Consider the following 6,210-nt stretch of genomic DNA (forward strand, 5'->3'; position numbering starts at 1 on the left):
GGATCCCCCCTTGATTGATCCCTAGGGGTGCAGGGGGGGGATGCCCTTGATTGATCCCTGGGAGTACAGGAGGTTATCTCCCCCTTGATGGATCCTGGCTGCAGAGGGGGTTCCCCTTGATTGATCCCTGGAGGTGCAGGGGGGGGATCCCCTTGATATACCCCTGGGGTGTGGGGGGGATCCCCTTTATTGATCTCTGGAGGTGCAGGGGGGGATCCCCTTGATTGATCCCTAGGGGTGCAGGGGGGGATCCCCTTGATTGATCCCTGGAGGTGCAGGGGGGGATCCCCTTGATTGATTCCTGGAGGTGCGGGGGGGGATCCCCTTGATTGATCCCTAGGGGTGCAGGGGGGGATCCCCTTTATTGATCTCTGGAGGTGCAGGGGGGGATCCCCTTGATTGATCCCTGGGAGTACAGGGGGAGATCCCCTTGATTGATCCCTGGAGGTGCAGGGGGGGATCCCCTTGACTGATCCCTGGAGGTGCAGGGGGGGGATCCCCTTGATTGATCCCTAGGGGTGCAGGGGGGGATCCCCTTTATTGATCTCTGGAGGTGCAGGGGGGGATCCCCTTGATTGATCCCTGGGAGTACAGGGGGACATCCCCTTGATTGATCCCTGGAGGTGCAGGGGGGGATCCCCTTGACTGATCCCTGGAGGTGCAGGGGGGGGATCCCCTTGACTGATCCCTGTGAGTACAGGGGGAGATCCCCTTGATTGATCTCTGGAGGTGCAGGGGGGAGGATCCCCTTGATTTATCCCTGGAGGTGCAGGGGGGGGATCCCCTTGATTGATCCCTGGGGGTGCAAGAGGGGTGTCCCTGCCTTGAGGGATCCCCTAGGGGTGATCCCAGGGGTCTCTGGGCACTGGGGATCCCTTAGGGACACGCGTGTCCTGTCCGTGTTCCGTGTCCTTACGGCTGCGAGCCAGAGGTTTCCTTGGAGGAGGGATGGGATCCGTGCTGTGGAGAGCACCACATGAGCTCCTCAGAGCGCTGGGGGACGTCGCTGTGGTCAGCGATGGGAGAGCATCTCGATGTGGGATGAGTTGTGGGGCGTTTGGGGCGATCGAGGTCCCCCACACGCTGCCTCGCTCCGCGTGGGGTTCCCTTGGGTCAGTCTTGCTGCTCTTACCCCACTTCACAGCTTTCTGGTGAGGTTGCACCTCGAATCCTGGGTTCAGTTCTGGGCCCCTCACTCCAAGACAGACTTTGAGGGGCTTGGAGCGCGTCTGGAGAAGGGAACGGAGCAGGGCAAGGGTCTGGAGCCCCAGGGGCTCTGGGAGCAGCTGAGGGACCTGGATGAGGTGGGTGCTGGGCTCTTCTCCCAAGGAACAGGTGATGGGATGAGAGGGAACGGCCTCAAGTTGTGCCAGGGAAGGGTTAGATTGGATATTGGGGAAAACTCCTTCATGGAAAGGGTTGTCCAGCCCTGGCCAAGGCTGCCCAGGGCGCTGCTGGAGTCCCCATCCCTGGAGAGGTTCAAAACACATGTAGGTGTGGCCCTTGGGGACAGGGTTCAGTGGTCACATTGGGGTTGGGCTGATGGTTGGGCTAGATGAGCTTGGAGGGCTTTTCCAACCATAACCATCCCATGATTTTATGGTTCTTCACCAAAACTCCTGCAGTCTCAGGTGCTACCTTAAGGGTTTTGAGGGCATTTTTAACCTCCAAGCCCCGTGGCTGCTGCTGGAATTGAATGTTTCAGCCAGTTTGATTGATTCCATGTGAAAATAGTTGAAGTCTCAGGTGTCCCATTCCCACAAAAAGCAGATGGGAGCGGCTGTAGGGGCTGCATTCTAGATCCAAGAGCTTTCAGATGGAGCAGGCTGGTGAGGAGAGCTGCCCCTTGCTTGCAGGTTGTTGTTTCATAGAATCACCAGGTTGGAAAAGACCCAGCGGCTCATCGAGTCCAACCATTCCTATCAAAGGACTAGGTGGTGTTTCCCAGGTGGGGTTCTCCGTACACACCCCCCCTGCAGTGTCCTGGGATGAGCAGGATGGGTTCATCCTCCCATATCCCAGCTTGGAGCCTTCCTGCAGCCGGGGCATCTCCTGGCTCGGGCGCTTGGCTTGGGGGTCTCCACGATGGAGCGAAGCTGGTGTCGCAGCGTCCTCGTGTTGGCAGGCGTGTGGGCAAGAGAGCGTGGAGGGAGATCCCACATGGACAAACCATCCTGGGGTGACTCTACCAGGTCAGCGAGGAGGAAAATGTTTTCCAGGGCTGGGTTTTGGTGGTGCCGGTGTCTGCAGAGCAGTGTGGGTGTCTGGAGAGCAGGCAAGAGGGTGACCTGGTTGTGCAGGCGAGGAGTTGCCCTGTTGGATTGGCGAGTGGGTGACTGGTGCTCGCGGCTCCCCGGTGATTCCTGGGAAACTGGGCTGGAAGGAGTGGGCTTGGAGTTTTGGTGTGACCAGAAAAGAGGCTTCCCACTGTGGCCAACCCCGGGATGGACTCAGCATGGTGTGGAGGGAAGGGATGGACCCAGGGGGACCTGGCCAGGCTGGAGAGCTGGGGCTGTGGGAACCTCATGAGGTTCAAAAAGGCCAAGGGCAAGGTCCTACACCTGGGTCAGGACGATTCCAAGCACAGATCCCAGCCGGGTGGAGAAGGGCTTGGGGAGCTGGGGGAGGAGAAGCTTCACATGAACTTGCAAAGTGTGCTCAGAGGTCAGATACCACCCGTGTCCTGGGCTGCATCCAAAGCCGTGGGACCAGCAGGGAGAGAGGGGATTCTGCCCCTCTGCTCCGCTCTGGTGAGACCCACCTGGAGCCTGTGTCCAGTTCTGGAGTCCTCAGCGCGGGAAGGACATGGAGCTGTTGGAGCAAGTCCAGAGGAGGACACAGAGATGATCTGAGGGCTGGAGAACCTCCTGTATGAGGCCAGGCTGAGAGAGTTGGGCTTGTTCATCCTGGAGAAGAGAAGGCTGTGGGGAGACCTTAGAGCAGCTTCCAGTGTGGGAAGGGGCTCCAGGAAAGCTGGGAAGAGCTCTTGATCAGAGAGGGCAGGGACAGGATGAGTGGGAACGGTTTCAAGTGAAAGAAGGGAGATTGAGGTGAGATCTTAGCGAGAAATGTTTTGCTGTGAGGGTGGGGAGGCCCTGGCCCAGGTTGCCCAGAGCAGTGGTGGCTGCCCCATCCCTTGGAGGGGTTCAAGGCCAGGTTGGATGGGGCTGGGAGCCCCTGATCCAGTGGGAGGTGGAACTGGGTGGGCTTTGAGGTCCCTTCCCACACCAACCATTCCATGATTGTATGGCTCTATGATCTGAGCCACCTCATGGTATCCTGCTCTTGGGTTTTGCCTCATTCCAAGGGATATTCCTCCTGGGAACGTGTCTCCCTTGCCCAGGGGTGACTGCGGCGTATGGAATCAGAGCTGGCAATGGTTCCAGTGAGTCTTTTACCTCCAGAGGCTAAACGTGGCCCTTCTGAGGAGCTCCTTGCAGGGGTTATAAGTAGAAGAAGCCATAAATCCCAACCCTTTTTATCCTGCAGTTCCTTTATCCTCTGTCTCCATCCTCACTGGGAGCAGCAGCAGGGGGGCACTAGTGTCTTTCTTTTCGAAAAGCACGGAGACTGTGGGCAGAATCCACCCCTCGGCTGCATATTCCCCATCTCTTGGCTGTTCTCCGGGTTCCCAGCCAGGTGGGAAGCGCGTGGAACATTTCCAGCTCTGCTTTTCTTGGAGCTCCGTGGGAGAAGGATAAGCACGTGTGGGGCAGCGTTCCCGGCGTGGGGGCGCGTCACGAGCTGGCGGCTGCTGACGGAGATAGGGGAACTAATTTTGCTCCCGCCCAAGCCAGAGTAAAGGAGATATTTGGGTCAGGCTCGCTCCGTAACGAATGTTCTCCATGTGATCTCCTTCCTCTTCGCCGTTGTTAATGCAGTGAGTGTTCCTGGGGACTTGCTGCCGGGGTAAGCGCTTTTCCACCTGGTGGAATTCCATGCTGGAGAAAAGAGGGCTTATTATGAACCGTTCCTAATGGAAACCCCTAGGGATGAGCTTCAAAAAGGAGCTGGGAAAGAAAGAAACCAGTGTGTGCGATGGACTCCAGCTCTGCTCCAGCCTTGGGAGGTCCCTGTAGAGCGAGGGCTGCTGGAGGGAGGAGGCTCCGGCAGAGGTCAAAGAGGTGACACTGTCCTCTCCATGGGCTGAGGTGGCAGCTGGGATTTATGGAGAGGTTCTCCCTGGAGCGTGGGGCTGTTTGGTGGGTAGTGAGTCCAGAGGAGGCCACGGAGATGACCTGGGGGCTGTCCCATACAAGGAGAGGCTGGGAGAGCTGGGGTTGTTCAGCCTGGAGAGGAGAAGGCTCCGTGGAGACCTTAGAGCAGCTTCTTGCTCCAGGAAGGGGCTCCAGGAAAGCTGGGGAGGGATTCTAGATCAGGGAAGGCGGGGATAGGAGGAGGGGGAATGGTTTTGAGCTGAAAGAAGGGATTGAGATGAGATGAGATGAGATGAGATGAGATGAGATGAGATGAGATGAGATCTTCAGAAGGATCTCATTTTCCTGTGAGGGTGGGGAGGCCCTGGCCCAGGTTGCCCAGAGCAGTGGTGGCTGCCCCATCCCTGGAGGGAATCACTAAAGCTTTTGGGTTGGAAGGGACCTCAAAGCCCATCCAGTCCCACCCCCTGCCATGGGCAGGGACACCTCCCACTGGATCAGGGGCTCCAAGCCACCATCCCTTGGACACCTCCAGGGATGGAACAGCCACAGCTTCTCTGGGCAACCTGTTCTAGGGCCTCCCCACCCTCATCGTGAAGAAATTCCTCCTTCTGTCTAGTCTAACTCTGCCCCTCTCCAGTTTATCCCCGTTCCCCCTCGTCCTATCACCACAAGCCTTTGTGAACAGTCCCTCCCCAGCCTTCTTGGAGCCCCTTCAGGTCTGGAAGGTTGCTATAAGGTCTCCTTGGAGCCTTCTCCAGGCTGAACCCCAACTCTCTCATCCTGTCCTCATATGGAAGGTGCTCCAGCCCTCTCATCATCCTCGTTGCCTCCTCTGGGCTTGCTCCAGAAGCTCCCTCTCCCAGTTATTTTAGCATTCTTGGCTCAGTTACGAACCTCCTGGAGCTGGTTTTGGAGCCAGGGGATTCATCTTTGAAAACCTAAAAATGTTTCAGGTCGCTTCCAAGCCAATTCCTGGCTGAGGTTTCCCCATTTCTGCCTTCCCTCAGCCAATGCTGCCTCGTAAGGGAATCCCCGTTAACGTCCAACGGGCTGGAGGGGGACTGAGGGCTCCACAAACCCAACGGAGGTGCCGGAGGTGCTCTGGGTTGTCCTTGAGGGGCTGGGGGTTGACTTTCCAAAGCCTGGAGGGTGTCAGTTGCATCCAAAGCCCAGTTCCAGATCCTGGTACCAGATCCCGTTGGCAGATCCCAGTACCAGAGTCCAACACCAGATCTGAATACCAGACTCCAGTTCCAGATCCTAGTACCAGATCCTCGTACCAGACTCCAATACCAGACCCCAATTCCTGATGCCAATATCCTGATCCCGGTATCGGATCCCAGACCCTGTAAAGGGAGCCCGGTACTGGATCCCAGTTCCAGATCCCAGTACCAGAGTCCAATACCAGATCTTAATACCAGACTCCAGTTCCAGATCCCAGTACCAGATCCTGGTACCTTACCCTGACCCAGATCCTGGTACCAGACTCCGATACCAGATCCCAGTATTGGATCCCAGACCCTGTAATGGAGCCCAGTGCTGGATCCCAGTTGCTGATCCCAGTATCAGATCCTGATACCAGAGCCCAGTACTCTATCCTGCTACTGGATCCCAGATCCAGATCCCAGTACCAGACCCTAGTAGCACATCCTGGTACCAGACTCCAGTTCCTGATCCCAGTATCAGATCCCAGATCCTGTAATGGAGCCAAGTGCTGGATCCCAGTTTCAGATCCCAGTACCAGAGTCCAATACCAGATCTTAATACCAGACTCCAGTTCCAGATCCCAGTACCAGATTCTGGTACCTTACCCTGACCCAGATCTTGGTTCCAGACTCCGATACCAGACTCCAGTTCCTAATCCCAGTGTCAGATCCTAGACCCTGTAACGGAGCCCAATACTGGATCCCAGTTTCAGATCCCAGTACCAGACCCGAGTAGCATATCCCAGACCCTATAACGGATCCCAGTTCCAGATCCCAGTACCAGACCCCGGTTCTGGATCCCAGTTCCTTCCTTTGCGGGTGGGTTTTACAGCCGCTCCGTGGTG

Source organism: Phaenicophaeus curvirostris, chromosome 30 (genome assembly GCF_032191515.1).
Source record: "Phaenicophaeus curvirostris isolate KB17595 chromosome 30, BPBGC_Pcur_1.0, whole genome shotgun sequence".
NCBI classification, from domain to species: domain Eukaryota; kingdom Metazoa; phylum Chordata; class Aves; order Cuculiformes; family Cuculidae; genus Phaenicophaeus; species Phaenicophaeus curvirostris.